The 23993-nt window shown below is 48.3% G+C and overlaps 1 pseudogene; it reads left to right on the top strand.

Annotated features, from left to right (window-relative positions):
* The first annotated feature begins 5279 nt into the window (after window positions 1-5279).
* On the top strand, window positions 5280-8229 carry LOC144105740 (uncharacterized; annotated as a pseudogene).
* The last annotated feature ends 15764 nt before the right edge of the window (window positions 8230-23993 follow it).

Here is a 23993-nt window from a genome sequence, read left to right as displayed (position 1 = left end):
CACAGCAAGTCTCCCCAGCACACGCACCCGGGTCCCTCCAGAAATGTGCCGGCCGCAGACACCTCCTGGAGGAGATTCACTCACCTCCGGGGGAAAATCATCGGCACGGCCGCCATGGAGCGCGATGAGGAGTGGCAACGAGTGCTTGACAAAATGTTCTTTGAGGAACTCCGAGATGAGCTGGACCAGTGCAATCTTGAAGCACGGCCTCCATGGAGTGCAATGAGGAGTGGCAACGAGTGCTTGACAAAATGTTCTTTGAGGAACTCCGAGATGAGCTGGACCAGTGCAATCTTGAAGCACGGCCGCCATGGAGTGCAATGAGGAGTGGCAACGAGTGCTTGACAAAATGTTCTTTGAGGAACTCCGAGATAAGCTGGACCAGTGCAATCTTGAAGCACGGCCGCCATGGAGTGCAATGAGGAGTGGCAACGAGTGCTTGACAAAATGTTCTTTGAGGAACTCCGAGATGAGCTGGACCAGTGCAATCTTGAAGCACGGCCGCCATGGAGTGCAATGAGGAGTGGCAACGAGTGCTTGACAAAATGTTCTTTGAGGAACTCCGAGATGAGCTGGACCAGTGCAATCTTGAAGCACGGCCGCCATGGAGTGCAATGAGGAGTGGCAACGAGTGCTTGACAAAATGTTCTTTGAGGAACTCTGAGATGAGCTGGACCAGTGCAATCTTGAAGGCAGCCGACGCGCCGGCCATTAACCCACACGGCGATGTTTCCGCTGGAACGAGTCTGCTTGGTATACGGAGTCGCACCTACCTGAGTCATCGGTTATGGATGGACGGGCCCAGTTAAGAGCACTGGGAAGAAGCATGATCAAGAAAGAACTCAGTGCCACGTGTCGCCAGGGTACAAGATAACCTGTCGCCGCCATGGTGAAGCTCAGGCTGCTTTCATTAAATGCCAATTATTATTATTAAACAGTTTTCACTACCTTTCTGCGTGTATTTTATGCGCTCGGCGTCCGAGTGCTTCTGTGCTCACCGGTGGCATGTTGTGGTTTTACAAGGATAGTTGGTTAGGTCTTCTCCCGAGATCGTGATCTCGTGGTTGCTTGTGTCACTGTCCATATAGTGCGTGGCACCGAAAAAAGATCGTAGCTAGGCACTAACCACACGCAGCTACGATGAGGCACGCACTTGAGATGTCCTACCCGAACCGCGCCGTAAGGACAGGGATAAAGGAGGGAGTGAAAGAAGAAAGAAAGAGGAAAATGAAAATTGGATTTTGATGAAAGGCGCGGCGCAGCAGTGGAACACCTGTGGCTCGGCGCTACCTATAGCTAATACTAAACCTGAGCTGATTTTCAGCGACTCTAAAACAGCCATTCGGAATTTGGCAAGGGGCAGAATTACCTCTCACAGCGTCACGGTTGCTAAATCGGGCCACGGGGCCAGGGACTACAGAGGTGGAAATTGTCTAGGTACCGGCACACTCTGGGAACCCTGGGAACGGTGCTGCTCACATGAGTGCTTTAGGTTTCGTCAGCCAAGCAGGTGAGCCAGATGTTTCGGGGAGGTCCACGAGAAATGGGCTTTTTGTCTTTTCACAATATTACTAACCATTACAATCTTGAGCAGAGAATTTACCCGCCCCTGGACAAGCAATTGGTGAAGGCGCAGGAAAGCGTCTTGCGAAAATTCCAGACGAGATCTTTAACTTATACGTGTTAAACAAAATCTACCAGGACGTTCAGCGGAAATGCAAATCCTGTCAGGAACTGGAAAACTATGACAACATATTATGGAGCTGTAGCATGGCGCCGCCACCGGCGGATATTATGCGTGATCTTTCTCTCGAGCAGTGGTAGGCAGGCCGTGTTGGCCAGCTCAGACCCGGTCGTCCGGACCAGGGCCGTGAAGTGGGCCACCCAGGTCGCCGTCAGCCATGGGTTGATGGTTATCTAGCACGGAATCGTCCGCACATGCGTTCTGACGAAAATGAAGTTTTTCCGTCAATGTGGCTCGGGGCAACTATTGACTAGCGACGCTTACCCGAAATGCGCTGCTGACTAGAGAGAAAAATGAAATGGAAAATGTTTTTTTTTTTGAGGGGGGAGGAAATGGCACAGTATCTGTCTCATATCGGCGGACACCTAAACCGCGCCGTAAGGAAAGGGATAAAGGGGAGTGAAAAAATGAAGAGGTGCCGTAGAGGAGGGCTCCACAATAATTTTGACCACCTGGGGATCTTTAACGTGCACTGACATCGCACAGCACACGGACACCTAAGCGTTTTGCCTCCATAAAAACGCAGCCGCCGCGATAGAGTTTGAATCCGAGAACGTGATCCTGATCAGTGCCCGAGCGCCGTAACCACAAAGCCACCATGGAGGGTCAACAGGGAACATGCCAAAACTAATTTCGTATCAAAGCCTGGCCAACCCCTCAGTCTGGGAGATATGCGACCTATATCCCTGATCTCATGCGCCGGAGAAGGCGCGGGTTCGATCCCGGCCGCCTCTGTCGAATTTCGATGGAGGTCAAATGTTGGAGGCTCATGTACTGTACAATTTCAGTGCACATTGAATAACCCCAGGTCAAAATTCCGGAGCCATTTGCTACGGCATCCCTCATGACCTGAGTCGCTTTGGGACGTTAAATCTCTATAAACTATAAACCGTAAACTGTTGGAGCATGTTGTCCTCAACATGCTGAGTCGATACATGGTCGACCGACGGGTGTCCGCGCACCATGCTCGGCTATCGGTTTTGAGGAAAGGAAATAGCGCTATAACTCTCTCAGTTCTCGATGGATACCTGAACCGCCCCTTCAGGAGAGATAGGAACGTGGGAGTGAAAAAGAGAAAGATGTGCTTTAGTGAAGGGCTCCGGAATAATTTGGACCACCCGTGGATCTTTAACGTGCACTGAAATCGCACAGCAGACTGGCGCGTTCTGCGATTCGCATCCTCCGGAACGTGGCCGCCGCGGAAGAGGGGTGGAGCTTCACTACGACGCCTGTTTCTCTCTCTTCCTTCTTTAACTCTCTCCTCCATCCCTTCACTCACTGCGTGGTTCGGGTAGCTCGGGTGTCTGCTAGATGTGGGGCAGTTATTATTCCTTTCCTCAAAGCCAGTTTCTCTTAAAGAAGGGAAGCAAGGACGTGGAACCGAAGACTGACGCGAGAGAGAGCATGAGACGTAGTAAAAGAAGCAAGGGAATCACGTGATCGCGCGGTGCTTCGCTGACGTGGCCTTCCTTCCCACAATGCAACCTGTGCGACAGCCACTGAACCAGACGCGTCTGCAATGTCAAACCAGGAGGAGGCCAGCGCGCATTGTCCGGGGCCCGATGCCAGCCTTCATTGAAAAAGGCGCTTAGTGGATTCCCGGAAGCTACCAGAGACACTGAATGTGGAGGATACCGGGGGCTAAAGATGAGACCGGCAGCTGCTTTCCACAGAAGCAGTTAGTGCTGTGGATCGACACGACATCGCAAAAGGTGAGGACTCCAGGGTCCACTAGTAATGGGAAATGATACCATCAACAATGTGGGCCCGCAACGAAAGGACGTTACTCCGGGGAAGTATGGTTTGGGCGTCTGGGAACCATTCAGCAGCCTGCATTTTCGCCTGCTGCGTTTCAGAGATTGGTGTGCTTCTCTGCTACTTTAGCCGATGAACTCTCTGCGTCTGTCTTTGTCTATGGCCGGTAAGAAAAAGTAGCCGGCATTTGCGTGTGCGACCTGATTCTGGAATGCGTGCTTCAGCTGCGAGCTATTTTAACGGGGGTTCGAGGCTTTCGCTAAGCCTAGCGGCTTAAAGCGGTGCAAGATGGTGGAGATTCGCTTTCCCGCATGGTCGGGTAGGCTATTAGCCTCTAGGCCTAGCGTCGAGAACCGTCGCATTCTAGTGAGACGCCAGAAACGCTGCCCGTCGGTGTGCGTCTGTAGAACGTCGTGTTTAAACATAGCAATGAGATGGAATATATGTGTTTCGGACGCTGCAGCCGCTGCCCAGGCCTTTTCCTGGACGCTGGGTTGCCCGGCCGTTCCGTGGGCCGAGTCCCAGACAACACCAAACATCCTGAGGACGTCCTCAAATGGTCCAAACGTCCTCGGGGCCTCTAAAACATCCTCAATATGTCCTCATAATGTCCCAGGTTGGATTGTCCTCAGAACGTTCGCAGAATGATGTTCTCGGGTCATACCAGCGGCTTCGTGGTCCTCAAAATGTCATTTTGAGGACATATGTTTGTGAACACGCATGCATGAAAATTATCAGAAAAATAATGCTTGTATATATGTGTGTGTGTGTGTGTGTGTGTGTGTGTGTGTGTGTGTGTGTGTGTGTGTGTGTGTGTGTGTGTGTGTGTGTGTGTGTGTGTGTGTGTGTGTGTGTGTGTGTGTGTGTGTGTGTGTGTGTGCGTGTGCGTGTGTGTGTGTGTGTGTGTGTGTGCGTGCGTGTGTGTGTGTGTGTGTGTGAAATTTGATTTCTAAGCATTTACTTCCATTAAGTTTTATTTGTGATGCATTACTGCGACGGCGCTCTGAAGTTTTATCCCATTGACAGTATGCATGCAGTTTTTTTCAACGACAGCGCGCTTAGACCGCAAATTGCTGCACGCGGAAACGAGAGAAACCACCGCCTTTAGGTGACTACCGCGCATGCACGATTGTTCTAACTGCAGCCCAGAGAACGCTTGCTGCGTGCCAACGACAGAGAAAAAAGCTTGAGGTGCGGTTTCGGTAAGGCTCGTGCAACGCCGTATTCAGCCACCCGCATCGCTGCTGGTTCATGTCCTGAGAAAATCGATGAGTTCTGGTCTACCGTAGTTGTGATTGCCGTTTTTTCATGTGACGACGCTATCGCGCACGATTAAAGCTTCTGCAAATCGTTTTCCTTCATGCAAGGCTACGTGTTGTACGCAATGCCGCTAGCTTTTCGTTTGGCGAAGGAGCACGATTTTAGCCCGATCACGGAAAGCGGGCTTGAATCCGGGGGCCCGTCTGTGTGTTGCTGGGTAGGCAAATTACAGTGTTTTTATTTCAGTAAAAAATGTTCTTTTTCACAAAGTCAATCGTTCCGCAATATTTATTGCCTCTTAACATCGCATCGCACGATCAACATCATCATTACCGTGTGTTGCCGCTTCTCGTTTAAGCCAAGCCAAGCCTGCATCCGCAACGTCGTGATCGATAACCGTGACGGCGAAGCACGCACGCTACTCGCACGTGCGTGTTATTCCGCGATGGATGCCTCTCAGAAAAGTGAGTGAAGCCTTTTAGATTTGCACGATGTCAACGGAAAGTCGTGCGCGAAAGTTTCGCCGCACTAGGAAAAGACGGGTTGACGTTAGCCTGCAGCTCCCCGCGTGTGCCGAAGCTGGTGCTGATCCATTGTCAGAACAGTGCAACCAGCTTCAGCGTGATGTGTGTGTGACCGAACGTTTTGTGCCCGATACTGAGGATGTGCCGACCCCAGACCCCACAAGTCAAGATGCTGAAGCTGGGACCTCATCGGTTTTTGTAGATTTAAGCTCCGATCAGGACCTTTGTCCTCAGGTTGACGGCAGGTTTGATTACGAAGCCGATCATGAACGCGCTGACGAGGACGTAGCGACTTTCCGCCACCAGCTTCAAACTTGGGCAGTGGAGTCTGGGTCATCGCATGCTGCTGTCACGTCACTTTTGAAAGTGCTCCGCAGCCACAAGTGTTTTTCTTCTCTCCCATCATCGGCGAGAGCGCTGCTACAGACACCGAAAAAATCGAATGAACTTTCCGAAATTTCGGAAGGCCAGTACCGCCACTTCGGTGTAGAAGCAGGAATACGGGAAATCCTGGGACAGTGTCGAGACCTGCCGCCGGAACTGAATATGACTTTTCATATTGATGGCCTACCATTATCGAAAAGTTCTAGAGGCTAGTTTTGGACAATTCTCGGCCGCATAAGCAACCTCAAGCATGCGGCACCATTTGTGACGAGTGTTTTCTTCGGTGACAGCAAGCCGAGAGATGCAAATGAGTTCCTATACAGCTTTGTTGAAGAGCTAAATGTTCTTTTATCTACAGGAATTGCTGTTGAAGCTTTCACAATACCTGTAAAGCTAAAAGCCATTGTGTGTGATGCGCCTGCAAAGGCATTTGTTTTGTGAGTCAAAAACCACACGGGCTATTACAGCTGCACGAAGTGCACTGTTAAGGGTGCGTACATTGAAGGAAGAGTCTGTTTTCCAAACATTAGCAGTGAGCTGAGAACTGACTGCAGTTTTAGGCAGAGGTCGCAGGAGCAGTATCATACTGGAAGCAGTATTGTAGAGCAGCTGCCAATAGACATTGTGAGGGATGTCCCGCTAGATTATATGCACCTCGTTTGCCTAGGCGTGGTGCACAAATTGCTTGTATTGTGGTTCCGTGGCCCGAAAGCTATAAGGCTTGGCAGCAAAGTCCGCATTGAACTGTCAGTGAGAAATGTCAAGGCCGCACCGTTTGTTCCTTGTGAACTTAACCGAAAGCCTCGTAGCCTCACAGATCTGGATCGCTGGAAGGCCACAGAGTTTCGTTTCTTTTTGCTGTATGGGGGACCCGTGCTCCTGTCATCGCTTCTTCCATCACAGATGTATGAGAATTTTCTAGCTTTGCATGTTGCTATTACCATTCTTTCAATGCCTAATGGCACAAAAAGGGAAGTGCAGTATGCAGGGCAGCTTCTGAACCATTTTGTTAAAGGCTTTACGAAGATATATGGCAAGGAGCATGCTTCGCACAATGTGCATGGACTATACCATCTGGCATCCGATGTTGAGCACCTGGGGCCATTGGATTCATGGAGTGCGTTCCCATTTGAGAACCACATGTTTGCTCTGAAAAGACTGCTCCGAAAACCAGAGCGACCACTTGAGCAGCTCTCTAACAGACTATCACAGCAAGGAGCTGTACTGAAGGAGGCTCAGCAGATGCCAAACTTCCCACTGCTCACTGGACAACATGAGTCTGGGCCCCTTATTGCTCCATGTCAAGGGCCTCAGTTCAAAAAAGTGAAGCTGCCAGGCAGTGTAGTCCTTGCCCCTGGCAAGAGGACAGCTGCTGCATTCTGCAAGATGGATCTATAATTGTCATCGAGAGCTTTGCACATCTGCCAACTGGAGCACCTTGCGTTGTAGGAAGAAAGTTCATTCAGCTCGAGGACCTGTACTCCTCTCCATGCCGATCATCAATGCTTGGCATATATAGAGCATCACAACTGTCTAGTCTGCGTGCCTGGCCACTAGAGAATGTTTCACGCAAAGCTTTGAAACTCTTTTTTAAACGCGATGCCATTATTTTTCCCCTCTTTCATTCAGAAATATCAGCATAACTGACTGTATAAACCATGAGTTTATGCCACAGTGGCAGAAGCTGAAGGCTTTTTCTATGGCGGGTGGCATGCTATCTTTTTCCAACTCCAAATGGATGCTTTCAAGCAGTATCTCTCATCATTGCATTTCAACTTGGCCAGTACTATTTATGTGTGCTACAGAATTATCGGCGGGATTTTATTAAATTTTACTGAGGGTTTTCTCAGTTTTCTTGTTCATGTCAGTGGGGCATTTGTACACAAAAGACGAGAAATTCTCTATTTACTTTAGGAAATGTGTGAAACAGAAATGTAATGCTTGCTGAGGGGCTAGTTGGTGCATATTTTCGTAAAAGGACCTAGTGCCAAAACAGACAGCATGCAGTAAGAGAGAAGGAACAAGCGCTTGTCTTGTATTGTTTGCTGCCTGTTTTGGTGCGGAGTCCTTTTATGAAAACATAAATGTAAAGAGGAAGGGAGTGAATAGCTTAACGAAATGATCGACTGACCAGTTCACCTATGGCTGTTTTTTTTCCTTTCCTGCGCCGGCGCATTTGTCATTTTTTCCAAGTATTTATTTCGCTCTCGCACTAAATACACTCAGTTGTTAGTCAGCGCTCGAGTTTGTCTGTCTTTCTTGTCCTGTGTGTTTTCTTTTGCACTGTTTTCCCTCTGAATATCTCACCAGCTTGCCCAACAACACACCTTGATATGGCTGGATGTTTGTGTGCCTTTTCTTCCCAAATATACACTTTACTTATGTGCAAGTATTTATTATTTGCATGAATTATTTCCTTTTTGGATGCACAACATGCAAAATAATAACATGGTTTGCCTGTGCTCCGGTGTTCTACTATGTTTGTTTTGGTTTTGTAAATGTGTGTCCTCATAAATGCGTATTCCATCTCTGATTTTCCATCTCTATTTCTGTAGGCACCACAGAAGACAGTCACAGCTCAGAAGAGCAGTAAAGGAGCCCGTGAAGCACACCGGGATAACACCAAATGGCAGCAAGCAGCTGAGGAATTTAATGAATAAATTATTTGCACAAATTTTTCGCGTTTTTTTATGCAGCTTGACCAGTTATAACCTCCTCAGAATGTACTCAAAACATCAGAAATTGTCCTTTTGAGGCTATTCTGAGGATGTCCTGAGGCCGGACATGAGGACCTTTCTAGTACATTTTGAGGACCATTTGAGGATGTCCTGAGGATAAAGAATGTCCTCAAAAAAACATCCTCAGTATGTCCTCAGGATATTTCAGTGTTGTCTTGGGTGGTTCAGATTGTGCGAGATTTTTACGACTGCATCCTGCTCCTCTATAGTTCGCTCCTTAAATGGAGACGACCTTCATTATATGCACTGTCAGGGAGAAGCGCGTAAGTGCATTTAATATGAAATAACGGCGGAGACGCCCGCCGTCCCGTCGGGAAGACGGCGACGCCGATGCATGGAAGGCGTACGACGCTGTTTCCACGGCTGTTGCATGAGCCGTTTCCATCACAGCGGTTTGTGAACAACGGCGGCTGTTCCAACAAGGCCATCAAGTAGTGCAGTGCACTGCTGTGCCCGTGTAGACGACTAATACGTCTCAGGCGTTTCATAGTGGCGTGCCGGGGAGCGACTGGTGCTGGATGGATCCCGTTCTACGCGGCCGTTCCCATTACACTGCAAAGTCAGCAGACGGCTAAGTTCGCGGGCGTTTCGATATGATCTGTTCCCTGTATTGGTTGTCTCGCCGTCGCCGCAAGTGATGGGGACGCATGTCCAACATTCTTGGGCAGAAATTTTTAATACAGGAAACTTTAAGGTACTGATATAGACATATTGCAGGTATTGGTCCATTCTTCCTATATGTATCAAAATCATTCTTTATGTTTCCGTCGCTCACATCGAGCACATATAACTGCCATAGAAAATAGATGGGGTAACGTTTTTGACGACAGCAAAAACGTTTAATAGCTAACAAATCGTCCAGTCGTCGTGTGTGTGCGTCTTTTCGCTGTGCTCGTTTTTTTACTGTTTTTTGTTCGTGAACGTGTACCAACTGACCCAGATTTCAACTGTACTAAAATTTAAGCTTGCCAATGCGAGTTCTGGGGATGTATTGATGGTTATATAGTTAAATCTTACAATGTACGTAAATATTGCCTCCACCGAAACGCTGCCGCCGCGGTTGGGTTCGAAGCCGGGTACTCCGGATCAGCAGCCGAGCGCACTAACCACTGAGCCACCGCGGCGGGGGTGAGCATGCAATGTCAACTGAGACGGAGACGGGGGTCGAGAATAGAGCGCCACTTACTGAAAGTGAAACGCTATCTCCTGAAACAGACACTGTCGAATTTTGAACGCTGCCGACAGTAATTGCATTGAAACGCTGCCAATCTCGACCAGAACGCTCACCTATCCTCTCTTCCTGTCCCCTCACCTTTCATTTCATTTCTCCATTCTGCCTGCTTATCCTTTATTTCCGCTGCCCCAGCTCAGGTGCTTCAGTATCGATGGCAGATGCCGGGGCTAGCAAAAATCTTTTCCTTCCTTTTTACTATTATTTTTAATAAAACCACTACCACCAGTCCATGCTTTAAACATAAGTAACGCCTGGGTATATAACCGACTCCACCAGCGGAATTGGAGTGGAGCGAGATGTACAAATGAGCGTCGGGCGGAAATACCAGCACGCCACATTTGCTGACATTAAGTGATAAATAAATTTGGTTAAACCAGACTTCAATAGCATTCAGGTATGCCTGCAAACACTCGTATAGTGCATGAATATCCTTTGCTGATACGAAAAAAAGCTATATCATCTGCGTATGCATAAACTGCAATGTCTGATGAATGGGTATGTCCCGAACCAATATGTTGAAAAGCAGTATGTACAAAACATATCCTTGCGGCACACCTCTTGATTAAACATAGGTACTAGAACAGAAAGATCTGTCTGTACAGAAAGAAAAATCTTTTAAAAATTCACAAATATGAGCCTAGATGTAGTGCGGTGGATGTAGCTGAGCAAGATTGTTAATAAGGACCGTGTGTTCAACGCTGTCATAGGCCTTAGCAATATTAAGTGTCAGCAAGGCCGCAACTTCTGTATTGCGCATTGATAATCGTATTCGGCTCTCGAGATCCACATGCGCGGACCATATGGAACAACCGCGGCGAAAGACAATCTGTGTGGAGCTGAGGCCATTAACGTGATGAACATGCTCTGTGAGACGACTGTGTACTACTCTTTCTATTAGCTTTACTAAATTTGAGGTTAAAGCAATCGGCCGATAATTAATTGTCTAAATAATAATAATAATAATTGGTTTTGGGGGAAGGAAATGGCGCAGTATCTGTCTCATATATTTCGGTGGACACCTTAACCTCGCCGTAAGGGAAGGGATGAAGGCGGGATAAGGTAGGGAGTGAAAGAAGAAAGGAAGAAATAGGTGCCGTAGTGGAGGACTCCGGAATAATATCGACCACCTGGAGATCTTTAACGTGCACTGACATCGCACAGCACACCGGCGCCTTAGCGTTTTTCCTCCATAAAAACGCAGCCGCCGCGGTCGGGTTCGAACCTGGGAACTCCGGCTCAGTAGTCGAGCGCCCTAACCACTGAGCCACCGCGGCGGGTGGGAAGCGAGGCAGATATCAATTTTTACACGTAATTTTTTATTCGTAATTTTTATACGCCGGAGCTTTCCACTACAGCACATCTTTCTCTTTTTCACCCTCCCCTCAAGGCGCGGTTCAGGTGTCCATCGAGAACTGAGAGAGCTATTGCGTTATTTCTTTTCCTCAAAAACCGATAGCCGAGCATGGTGTGCGGACAATCGTTGGTCGACTGTATATCAGCTCAGCATGTTGAGGACGAGGTGCTCCAACAGTTTACGGTTTACAGTTTATAGATATTTAACATCCCAAATCGACTCAAGTTATGAGGAATGCCGTAGCGAAGGGCTCCGGAATTTTGACCACCTGGGGTTATTCAACGTGCACTGACATCGCACAGAACGTAACGTCTAATATTTCACCTACACCGAAATTCGATACCCGCCGCGCTGGCTCAGTGGTTAGGGCCCTCGGCTACTGATCCGGAGTTCCCTGATTCAAACCCGATCGCGGCGGCTGCGTATCGATGGAGGCGAAACGTTAAGGCGCTCGTGCGCTGTGCGATGTCAGTGCATGTTAAAGATCCCCAGGTGGTCGAAATTATTCTGCAGCCTTTCATTATGGCGCCTCTTTCTTCCTTCTTTCACTCCTCCTTTATCCCTTCCCTTACGGCGCGGTTCAGGTGTCCGCCGATATGTGAATGATACTGCGCCATTTCCTTCTCCCCCCTCCAAAAAAAAAACAATTTTCATTTTAATTTTCTATATATATATAGCGGCGCATTTAAGGTAAGCGTCGATAATCAATCGTTGCACCAAGCCACATGCATGGAAACACTTTATTTTCGTCAGAACGCATATGCGGACGATTCCATGCTAGATGGCCATCAGCCCATGGCTGAGGGCGACATAGGTAGCCCCCTCCACGGCCCTTGTCTGGACGACAGGGTCTGAGCTGGCCAACACTGCCTCCCACTGCTCGAGAGAAGGATCACGCATATCCGCCAGTGGCGGCTCTATGCTACAGCTCCATAATATGTGGTCATAGGTTTCCAGTTCCTGACACAATTTGCATTCCGGCTGAACATCCGGGTAGGTTTTGTTTAACACGTATGTGTTATAGAAAGATCTCTGCAATCTTCGTCAGACGCTTTCCTGCGTCTTCACAAATTGCTTGTCTAGGGCGGTTAAATTCTCCGCTCAAGTTTGTAATGGGTAGTGATGTCGTGAAAGGACTCCAGCCCATCTCTCGCGGACCTCGCCGAAACGTCCGGCTCACCTGCTCGGCTGACGAAACATCGAGCATTCATGTGAGCCGCCTCGTTCCCAGGGTTCCCAGAGTGTGCCGGTACTAAGACAATTTCCACATCCGTAGACCCTCGCCCCGTGGCCCGATTTAGCAACCGTGACGCTGTGAGATATTTCTGCCCCTCGCCAAATTTCGAATGGGTGTTTTAGAGTCGCTGAATTCCAGGTCAGCTTCAATATTAGCTATAGGTAGCGCGGAGCCACAGGTGTTCTGCTGCTGCGCCGCGCCTTTCATCAAAATCCAATTTTCATTTTCCTCTTTCTTTCTTCTTTCACTCCCTCCTCTATCCCTGTACTTACGGCGCGGTTCGGGCAGGACATCTCAGGTGCGTGCCTCACAGCAGCTGCGTGTGGTTAGTGCCTAGCTACGATCTTTTTTTCGGTGCCACGCACAATATGGACAGTGACGCCAGCAACGATGAGATCACGATCTCGGCAGAAGCACTAACCAACTATCCTTGTAAAACCGCAACATGCCACCGCTGAGCACAGAAGCACGCGGACGCGGAGCGCATAAAATACACGCAGAAAGGTGGTGAAAACTGTTTAATAATTATAATAATTATCGTTTAATGAAAGCAGACTGAGCTTCACCATGGCGGCGACAGGTTATCTTGTACCCTGGCGACACGTGGCACCGAGTTCTTTCTTGATCATGCTTTTTCCCTGCATTCTTATCTGGGCCCGTCCATCCATAAACGATGACTCAGGTAGGTGCGACTCCGTATACCAAGCAGACTCGTTACAGCAGAAATATCGCCGCGTGGGTTAATGGCCGGCGCGTCGGCTGCCTTCAAGATTGCACCGGTCCAGCTCATCTCGGAGTTCCTCAAACAACATTTTGTCAAGCACTCGTTGCCACTCCTCATCGTACTCCCTGGTGGACGTGCCGATGATTTTCGCCCGGAGGTGAGTGAACCTCCTCGAGGAGGTGTCTGCGGACGGCACATTTCTGGAGGGAGCCCGGGTGCGTGTGCTGGGGAGACTTGCTGTGGCATCACCGTGGCCGTTGCTGGTGGAGCAGGAGGCTGCGCCATTGGTGGGTGCTGGTGGCGGCAGGGAGCATCTGCGTCGCCTTTGGGCACACACCACCCTGGATGCCCTTTGTGAACGGTCCTTGCGGAGGTTCAGACAAGGGCGGCGCCGGCTTAGTCCCCTGGGTGGATCCGCCTGGTCCTCGGTGGGCATCCACCGCAGCAGCCTTGGACTGAAGACGCTTTAAAACGCGGACGGCAGAGAACCGGCACTGCAGGAAGGAAGGAAGGACGGAAGGCCTCAGACGTTGCTGGCACATACCCACTACGGGGGAGTGGCCAAGACACTGGCGGTTAATTACTGGATACAGGAAAGTTTTGACGGGAAAAGGAGTGGCAATAGTATGTAGTCTGATAGTTTGGAAGATTGAAGGACAAGGGTCCTGTTAACTTGGAGATCGAAGACGGGACAATGGCTTAATGTGCATAGTTGTATACAATGCCTGTAATGTTTGAATGTCGTACTGACTGAGAGCGGGAAAACGAAATTATAATGGGAGTCACTGCGTTTCTTGAGTGAGTGAAAAACTTTTATTGAACATTTGCGTAGTTCGGCGGCAGCAGGATCCGCGTCGTCTTCATATATCTTACGGCGCGGTTCAGGTGTCCGCCGATATGTGAGAATGATACTGCGCCATTTGCTTGAAGAAAATTTTGCACAGCAGAGCGCACACTCCTGTCGCTTCGTCCAAGCAAAGAAGCGCCAATGGAAAGAACAACCGCGGAGGACACAGGCAAGGCCAGATGATGAAATGGAATTTGCAAAAGACGCTTCCTCAAATGAGAGAAGCGGCGGCAAAACAGCAGGAAGTGATCTATTGTCTCAGGTTCGGCACAAAAAGGGCACAATGGGGAAGCTGCCAGGCCAGACCTGTGAGGGAAGAAATTTAGAAGGGGAAGTAGTAGTAATAACTTTAATCATAGAAATATATGGGTAGGGCTCAGTGTAGAGACACTCTTCACATCTTTTGATGTGGTCTGTGGCTCTTGTGGCAGGGTTGGAGCCCATAGTCCAGGGCCCCACTGAGTCTTGCCACCAGGTAGTCTTTCCGGACCAGTCCTGCCTGGACCGCCGGATCCTCGCTGGAAAGCATCCTCTCCCACTACTCCGCTCTCGGGATTCTGTTTATTGCAGCCGCATTTGTCCTTTTTTCACAATACGTTATATGAATTATTGTGGCTTTGTCCTCGCACCACGGGCATTTGCTGCTATATAGCCGTGGGTGGATCTTGCTTAGTATGTTTAGATTCGGGAAAGTTCCCGTTTGTAGTTGCCTCCAATAGACCGCTTCCTGCTGGTGGAGATTTTTGTGTGGTGGGGGATATCTAATCCTGGACCCCCTTCTAGTAATTCAGAATTTCTGAGTATGCTAAGGGCACTGGTTCCGCGTCAGGCTGCTCGAGGCTGGTTTGGTTGTAGGCTCGGTTTGTAAGCTCTCGAGCTCTCCTATCCGCCTCGGCATTCCCCGCGATGCCTGTGTGTCCCGGTACCCACATTATTTTTGTTGAAAATGTTTTTCCTTCGGCGGTAATTTGGCTGTCGTTAGGATGTGGAGCGCTGTCACTCCTATTTTGCCATTCATGTAGTTTCTGCACGCTGTTTGCGAGTCTGTTAGAATTATTAGGGACCATTGAGCACGGTAGCCCTCTGCCGCCGCTAGGGCAATGGCAGCCTCTTCGGCCTCCTCAATCGTGCCATCCCTGATAGTTGCGCTGGCTATTTTTTGAGCTCATGATTAATTGCCGTTGCAACCGCTCTATTTCTGTTATGTTGTCTAGTTCTTCCGTATGCAGCCGCATCCGTTTACGTAATGTTTTCATTGATGGCTAGGTTCTGTTGCACATACTGTGCCCCAGCTTCTCGTCGCTCTTTGTGCAGGTTCGGATCCATATTTTTGAGAATTGGTGCTACTCTAATTGTTTGCCGCAGTTCATTGGGTATTCGTTTTGATCTTTCTATCTCTGACAGTGCAACGTCAAAGCCGCATGTTTTGAGCAGCTCGGTTCCAGTTTTGCTCTTTTTTAGCCTCTGGAGCTGAGCTACGAGTTGGGCCTCCCTTAGCTCCTCAAAGGTGTTATGCAGACCTAGAGCCATTAGCTTCTCCGTCGAGGTTGATTGCGGTAGGTGTAGAGCTGTTTTGTATGCTCTCCTAAGTATCGTGTCCGCTAGCTTTATTTCTGCTTTGTTGCAGTTGTAGTACGGTATGCTGTATGTAATTCGGCTAACCACTAGGCTCTTTACAAGCTTAAGCGTGTCGCTCTCCCGCATGCCGTGTGTTTTCCTAGAGACCCTGGCTATTAGTCTGGTATTAGTCTGAGCGCCTGCGCACACCTTTGGTTGTATTGAATCCACATCCCTAATATTCTGATGGTTGTTCTTTCCGGTATGAGTTGCCCTTCTAGATAAATATTTAGTTTTACTTCTGTTGTTTCCGGTGCGGATCTGTTGAGTTTACCTCGCCAGACTCTTAGTAGTTCTGATTTTTCCGTCGAGCAAGCCAAGCCCCTGTCTCTAAAATAATTTTCTACGCACGTTGCAGCAGCCTGCAGTTTCGCTTCCTTTTCGCTGAGTGAGCCCTCCGTGATCCACACAGTGATATTGTCCGCGTACATTGCATGACTTATGCCTTGTATGGTTTCTAGCTCTCTAGCGAGCTTAACCATTGCTATGTTAATGAGTATGGGTAAAATCACTCACCCTTGCGGCGTTCCCTTATTAGGTGTTTGAAAGCTTTTGGACCTTATTTCCCCGAGCCCTATTGTAGCCGTTCTATTTGTGAGGAAAGCTCTTACGTATCCGTAGATTCTTTTCCCGCAGCTCTGCGCCTTATCCCGACAGCTGGGATCTCTAAATGTTTATTTTCCACTGCTGCGCTGAAGAGTGCGCCTGCTATCGATAAAAAAAGCTCATGCAGTGAAGGATTTGGCACTCTTTGTAGCTACGCTTGCCCTGATAGACCAGTTTCACAATGACAAGGCACCCGAACGAAAGGAAAACGTGCGTTGGTGGCATGGACGCAAAGACAAAGGAGGACAACCAATATCCCACAACCTCGGGGTCAGTAGCCACTATGTACACGATTTCATGTTCGTCTAACTGATGACCATCAGCAGTGGATAAGTCGGTTATCGAGAGCGAAATCACAGTTTTGTTCGCGGTATTTCAGTGAAACCGAAATAGAAAAAGGGCGGTGCACGGATATTTCTGGGCATCTTTAGAACTTATATAAAGCGCACTTAGGACAACAGACAAGGGAGACCAAACAACACAAGCGCTTGTGTTGTTTGGTCTCCCTTGTCTGTTGTCCTAAGTGCGCTTTATATAATTTTTGAAAATGAAAAAACAACTAGCTCAGATGTCAATTCTGCATCTTTAGAACTACGTTCTCCACTGCCCGAAGAGAATACACACATTATAATTCCCTCCAGGAAGCGAAAAGATAAATGTCAGAATCTTTAAGAGGGACATCAGCCTTAGGTACGCACACCAGATTTTTAGTTGCGGGTTTTGCTGCAAGTGCTCTTATAAGGAGCCCATCCCGGCGGATGCTTAATGTGCACGTCTACACAGTCGACATCCGCACACGTGACCGTCACGTGACTGCGCACTGTAGTAGCACAGGTTTTGGCACAAAATATCCAGGTCTCAGACTTTACTGTTTTACTGTAGGCGTTCTAAAGGGACAGCCACCAAGATGGCAACACCTTTCGCCGAGTTCTGCACATTACGGTGCAGGGTTTAGCACTTCGAAATTTTAATGCATGAATGCGTGTAACGATTACGTTTTCACCTAATCTTGCCCGCAAATGTTTTGCCGTCGGTCCGTACAAAAGGTACCGAGAAATTCACGAAATTGGTTAAGCAAGAATTGCACGCCCAAAATATTAATGAAAATAATTGAACAATAAATAAAAACTAATTAATAATCATTCAATAATAAGTGTTAATCAGTTACAAATTTAGTACAGATTACTTGGCTTTTCATTTTAAATAATTACTTAGATGGCATCCATGAATGGTTACATCCGTCATTAGAGACCACATAACTCGAAATGCATGCTTTCGAATTTCGGCGCGAAAGAAGGCTTAAGCATACCTTTACTTTTTTTGCTTCACAAATAACTGCGATGTCGACGGATGGCAAGAGCCAATCACGGCCAATCAGGGCCTCCCTTTTCCTCACCTGAGGCACCCTCCTCTCTCCTGCCCGCAACTCGCGCAGAAGACGGGGCTGTCGGGAGGTGCGTCGGCGTCGCGGCTCACACCCACGTGACGAAGGCATTGCAGCTAGCAGCTGGCTGGCCTGCTGCTCGAGGCCCCTCCAATGGTGTCGATATCGAGCAACGCAGGAGCCTAACGGGAAACCGGAGCTGCCGCCTGCAATATGACACAGAGTAGCGGTCAGCCGCGGTAATGACAATACATGCAAGAATGTTCCCTGAACTGCCACAGCCGGGGTCCTCTGTTTACAGTCTACAAGCAAAATTACTACAGGCCCCACTCTTGCAGGGCGCTTCAGAAAGCGTGCTGTTACTTTGAATAAGGACACAACATGACATACGGAGCTGCGTTGTGTCCTTTATTCTGTATCCCTACTGTTGAGCTGTAACCACGGAATAGAGAAAGCCACGCTCAAAGAAGGCAGCGAGCGGTGAAGACAGAACAGCAACAATCACAAAACCACAGGCTGTACTTTAGATGTTATAATGACTGCGTGAATCAATGCGAATGATATCACAGACAGTGAATAAGAAGCGCGAAGCATAAGCTACAAGTGGCTCGAGGTAGCTATGACCAATGGTGTTCATGCGTGTCTGTTTAATAATTTCAACATAGCTGCATCGGACAACATTGTTCTATGATATTGGGCAGATGTACGATGTTGTTGTACAACCATTGTACATCAGCCCGCCTAACTTTCTGCCGCGCCCTGCTACGCTTGTCTTCTCTTGGAATCCACTCCGTTACCCTTAAGGACCAGCGGTAGTCTCTCCTCGCGCGCGACCGCCGCCTTTACCCTACTCGGTACAGCGTCAATGGCCCGCTATGCAGGGAGTATGCCAGTCTATTTCCCACCGTCTCGACCTGCCGGGCCATTCCCATTCCGATTGTAGCCGGGAGCTTGTCCTGCGGTAGCCAGGCCTGGTTGCTCAGCTTGTCGCCAGGGCTGTGGCGGCCACGAGGGCCGTTGAGGCCCCGGACTAAGGGCTCCACTCCCAGACCAAAGTCCCTCCGAACCTGACCAGTAAATACATTTTTCACCTCCACTACCAGGCCGCCTTCGCAAGCAGGTGCCGAGAAATGAGAAACGAGAAACACGATGTAGAGCGAGTACCGCCTCCAGCATGGAGTGCAGACGGACCTTCGCGACGGCTTTGAACAGTCGGAAGCAGAGGAGGCCTCACCGTTGTTTGACGTTGATCAATTAGTCGGCCTCACGCTCAATGTGTCGATAGACAAGCGCAGCGAAACGAGTGCATGAATGTTTACTCACAATGTTAGGCCAGCATGCGGCAGACCGCAATCATTTTCTTTCAAATGATGCGTGATAAATCAGTATAAATGCATCACCAAGCTGAAATCTCCTGTGCCGGCTAAAAACTTTTACGTTCAGTTTTTTTCTCTCGTGGTTACGCTTCGGCTTCACATGCCGAGCAATGGCGCCGTGGCGACAAAGACGAGTTGAGGCAACGCTGTCAAGTTACCCCACGCAACTACTGCATTTAAATCACTACTTTGTCAATTTAACTCTCTCCAATTCAGAATAGTCTGCTCAGAAATAACAGAATGACAAGAACTGAACAAACAACGACTACATCGCTGAATCTGCATACCTCTCAGGACGTCAACTTCGTTTGAACTCGTCGCCTCTGACGTCATATATTTGGCTACCGTATGGCTGTTGAAACCGAGACAAAGGATATCAGAGAAAACATAGCATGCCAAATTATTTACCGGACTTAGTCGAACTCGACGCTAACGATAAGGGTTTGCTGTTGCCTTGGGCATCCTTCGAAAGAAAGCTCTCATAATCAAAATTCTCTCTGACCCTTTAAAAGGAAAGACGAAGACGTAAACCGCCAACCATTTCTCACCCGTTAGGTGCAGTGGAATACGCAGACTGCTGGTCTAGCTGCCGGCTGCCAGTCGCCCCAATACGCGGCGCAAGCATTCCGCACGACTGTGTCGCTGCAGACGACGGCTCCGCCGGGAGCTGCTGGTGTCTTGCGAGCACTGGCTGCTAGAATCAGACGAACACGTTCGCTGTCGTTCGCTGAGAAAAGTGCGCTAAAAACAGCGGCCCTTGGCACAGTCACAGACCGCAAAACTGGATAGTCCCAGTGAAACGAACAGGCCAAGCGAAAATAAATGTGGAAAAGACCCACCGACGGGTACGACAGTTAGGGCTATTTCTTCTTATTTCTTCTTTGGAGACATCCGTGTTTGCCACCACGAACCATATTTTCTTGACAATACGTGTGCGTCAGTACTGTCGAGCTCCTGAAATGTGGGTTATGCATCATGCATCTGCGGCGCCACCTCCACCTGGTTAATACAGGCCTAAGCTAGTCTAGATAACAAACCGCACTACTGCATCGATCAGCCTACACTGATACATACATAGATGTGCACACCGTAGAGTTCGCAGATGGCCGCGTAGATAGGAGGCATGAATGGTAGATCAGCGCGTATAATACAGAGCAGTAAACATAGAAATGAAAACGCTTTCGTTTCTGTCTTCTCCTACCATGTCTTTTTCACGCACTTCTACCTTTTAAAGAAATCAACCAACTAGCCCACAAGAACATTCTACTTAGGAGATATGTTCTCCAAGTTGTCCAATCTAGCTTGGGAAAAGAAAGACGAAGAAAAGCGGCAGAATAAATAACTCGAATACCCCCAGTGTGGGTATGTGCCATCTTTTGATAGGCTAACAACAACAACAACAATATCCCGAAGCGAAGCGGACGTGCTGACGTGTTCTTGCTGGCCACTGCAGTTTTCTGCATCTTCTGGTGGTTCTGGTTTGTTCATCCTTGGTGAGCCCGTACTACGTTGGGGGGGGGGGGTGGTTTAAGCCAAGGCGTAGTTTAAGACGCAGTTCATGTGAACCGGAGAGCGCGTTTTGCTGAGAGATGTCGTTGACCTCCCCAGGTGGAGGGTCGGCAGCTTGGTTTGCCGGCTTGCCAGCCCAAAGCCTGCCACTTGAGTCCTTCCACAAAAATGGCATTGATGCGGTTCCCGTGGCTATCGTCCCAATCGGTGAGGGTGCGATTAAAATGAAATCCCCCAAACTAATTCAACAGGAGCTAAGATCATTGACTGCCCAATACATGTAGATCTCTGAAGTGCGTCCATTTGGCCGTCGAGGAATTGTGTGCAAGTCCTCGGACATCGCTTGTGTTGCAGACTTGCTTAAGTGCACAATTTTCAGCTCGCTGCCGGTGAAAGCATTCATTCCCGAACAGCTTTCATGTGTCAAGGGTATCGTAAGAGGTGTCGACCCAGCCTTGTCCCCGCAAGAAATTCTACAGGAATTTCAGGATGCAGGCGTTGGGGTCCTTTCAGTCTACCGCTGCAGTAGAGAGGTAAACGGCTCGCGCGTTGCTACTGAGTCTGTAATAACTTTTGCTGGCTCTTCCTGCTCTGCTGAACTAAAAATCTGGCCGATTGTATACCGTGTGGACCCTCTAGAACCCCGCCCTTTTTAATGCACCAACTGCAATTGGCGGTTCGGGCATAGCGGCAAAGCATGCAAGTCGGAGACCCGCTGCCGTTTATGTGGACAAGGTCATTCTGTTGATAACTGCACCTCAGAGCAGCCTCATTGTTGCCTCTGCAGCAAGAGTCACTCAGCTGATGATGCCAACTGCGCAAAACGTAGTAAAGAGCGTAGCTTGTTGGACATTACGAAAGAGAAGCGGTGCTCAAGAGCCGATGCTTACGCTGTTCTTAACAGGAAAAAAGATTCATATGCTAGTCATGTGCGCGCTTCTGTTGGGGACATTGAGTCCAACTTGACTGCCTCAATTGTGACCACAGTCGAAAAAGCTCTTAATCATGTGGTTGAGCGCATGCTAAACACTTTCTCTGAGGCGTTGGCTCAGTTTGTTGCTGTTCAGTCTGTGTCACCATCAACACCCGTCCTGGCAGCAACGTCTGCATCTGTTTCAGCTTCTGCAGCTAGTGCTAGCCGGTCTACATCACCTCCTGATGCTCCCCAGGTCCCAGCTAACATCCCTGTTCCTAGCAATGCATGTCGCACTGACATCTGCACAACAGACGCTGAAATGTGCCCTACGCAGAAGCGCCGTGCTTCCTCGTCACCATCTAAGTCTAGTTCTCCACAGGTGAAAGCTAAAAAAGAACCTCCCAAACTTCTTCCTCATGTTGATATCCTTAAAGAGCTGGTTTCTGCCTCTTCAATTCGTCAGTAACCATGGCAGGTATCAAAGTGTTGCAATGGAATTCCCGCTCCGTATTGTCTTCTCTTCCAGATCTAGAAATACTTGTTCACAAACATAAACCTGATATTGTACTTTTGCAAGGAACGTGGTTATCACCTTATAAATAATTTTCAATGAGAAACTTTCGAGTTTTCAGGTCAGATCGAAATGTTGGCAGGGGAGGTGGATTGGTAACCATGCTTTCTAAACAGTTATGTGATCAGGCATCTATCTATAAGAAAATTCTTGTCCCTGACAGTGAGCTTATAGCGATAAAAATTTCATTTCCGCATTGTGCTGATATTACAGTTGCTAATGTCTATTTTCTTTTAGGTGTACACAGGACAGACTGTTTAGACAGCTTGGTGACTGGCACAAACGGTGCAGTCATCGCAGGAGGTTTTAATTCTCACCATAGTGACTGGGGAAGTCGTACTGATTCCTGCGGCCAGCTTCTCTGGTCGTGGCTGTCTGCAAATGCTGTACGCTGCTGCAATTCTAGAGAAATAACCTTTATGCGAGGGGTTGCTCGCTCAACAATTGACTTAAAATTATCAGCAGGTAGGCTATATGTGACTGATTGGTCGACACAGGATTCGGGTACGTCTAGTGATCACTTTCCTATCACTTTCACTATCCGGTTATCTACTCTTAAAACTAGTTGTGTAATCTATAAATTTGTCAACCTCAAAATTTATAAAAATCTGATGTCCGCCTCACTTGCCTCTATAGTTAATACAAGCCGGGATGACAGAGCTCAGCAAACGGTTTCATTTTTGCAAAATGCAATAGACCACTCAATATTCGCTGTGCCTGCAGCAGCCTCTAATAAACAGCCGTCTCCTTGGTGGACTGGAGAGTGTGAGAAGGCCTATCGTCGCAGAAAAGCGGCCTGGAAGAGGCTGTCCTGCAACCAGAGTCCGGCTAATTGGTTTAATTACAAATTCTTCTCTGCATCTTTAAAAAAAACTAGCAAAAGCCAAGGAGGACTACAACCAAACTTTAAACACATAGCTTTCAAATCCTCGTCATCGGAAAACCCTGTATAGATTCATGGAACGTAACAAGAGTTCTGCTGTCCCTCTTCTCACTAGTTCAACAGTGTTATCACCACAAAAGACTCAGGAGAGGTTGGAGTGTATTGCTCAGGGATTGGCGTTACGCTTCCAGACGCAGAGAAACGTCCCTTTGTGCACAATTTCACCCTCTTCGGATTATACCGAGGTTGACGCATCAGAGCTTCTCTCAGCCCTGGCAATGTTGCATCCTGCAGCTCTTGGGCCAGATGGTGTCACTGTTGGTATGATTAAAATTTTAGCCCAGGAGTTTACAAGCGCCCTCTTAGGTATGGCCAATTCTTCTCTGGAAAATGCATTGATTCCAAGCATTTTGAAGACGGCGAAAATTATTTTATTAATGAAAGATGTAGGAAAAGGATACGTCTTAGATAATATTCGGCCAATTGCACTGACTTCAAATTTAGTCAAATTAATAGAAAGAATAATGCACAGTCGCCTCCCAAAACATGTTCATGACATCAAGGGTCTCAGCTCAGCCCAGATTGGCTTTCGTCGTGGATGTTCCATATGGTCCGCGCATGTGGATCTAGAGAGCAGAATCCGGCTCTCGCTACGCAGAAGAGAAGTTTCAGCTTTGGGCACTCTTGATGTAACAAAGGCCTATGACAGTGTAGAGCATACTATTATACTTAACAGACTTGCTCAGTTACATCCTCCAACCTACATTTATGCGTGGATATCTGAATTTCTGAAGGACAGATTCTTTTACTGCGCCGGGGGAACCCTATGTTCAAATACATATTATCAATCAAGAGGTGTGCCGCAAGGATCGGTGCTAACCCCTTTGCTTTTTAATATTTTGGTCAGTGGCATCCCCATTCGTCCTGATATAACAGTTTTTGTGTATGCAGATGACATAGCTTTTTTCGCCTCGGCCAGGGATATCCACTGCCTTTACCACATTCTGCAGGGATATTTGGATGCTCTTGGAGTATGGTTGCAGGGTATTAATTTATCCCTGAATGTAGACAAATGCGGAGTTTTGGTACTTCCTCCATACAGGCCTTTGCACATTTCATTAGTACATCGCTCTCTCCAGATTCCACAAGTGCAATCCGTAAAATATCTGGGTGTTACTTATCACCCAGCATTAGATTGGAGCCTTCATATAAAGAACAATGCGTTTCAAGGAGAACGCGCTCTAGGCCGGCTGACAAGAATCGCTAATAAAAAGTTTGGGATGCGCCGCGACACGTTATTGTTACTATACAAAGCCTACGTAAGACCTAT

The sequence above is a fragment of the Amblyomma americanum genome, chromosome 9 (genome assembly GCF_052857255.1).
Source record: "Amblyomma americanum isolate KBUSLIRL-KWMA chromosome 9, ASM5285725v1, whole genome shotgun sequence".
NCBI lineage: Eukaryota > Metazoa > Arthropoda > Arachnida > Ixodida > Ixodidae > Amblyomma > Amblyomma americanum.
This window is presented reverse-complemented; position numbering and strand designations above follow the sequence as displayed.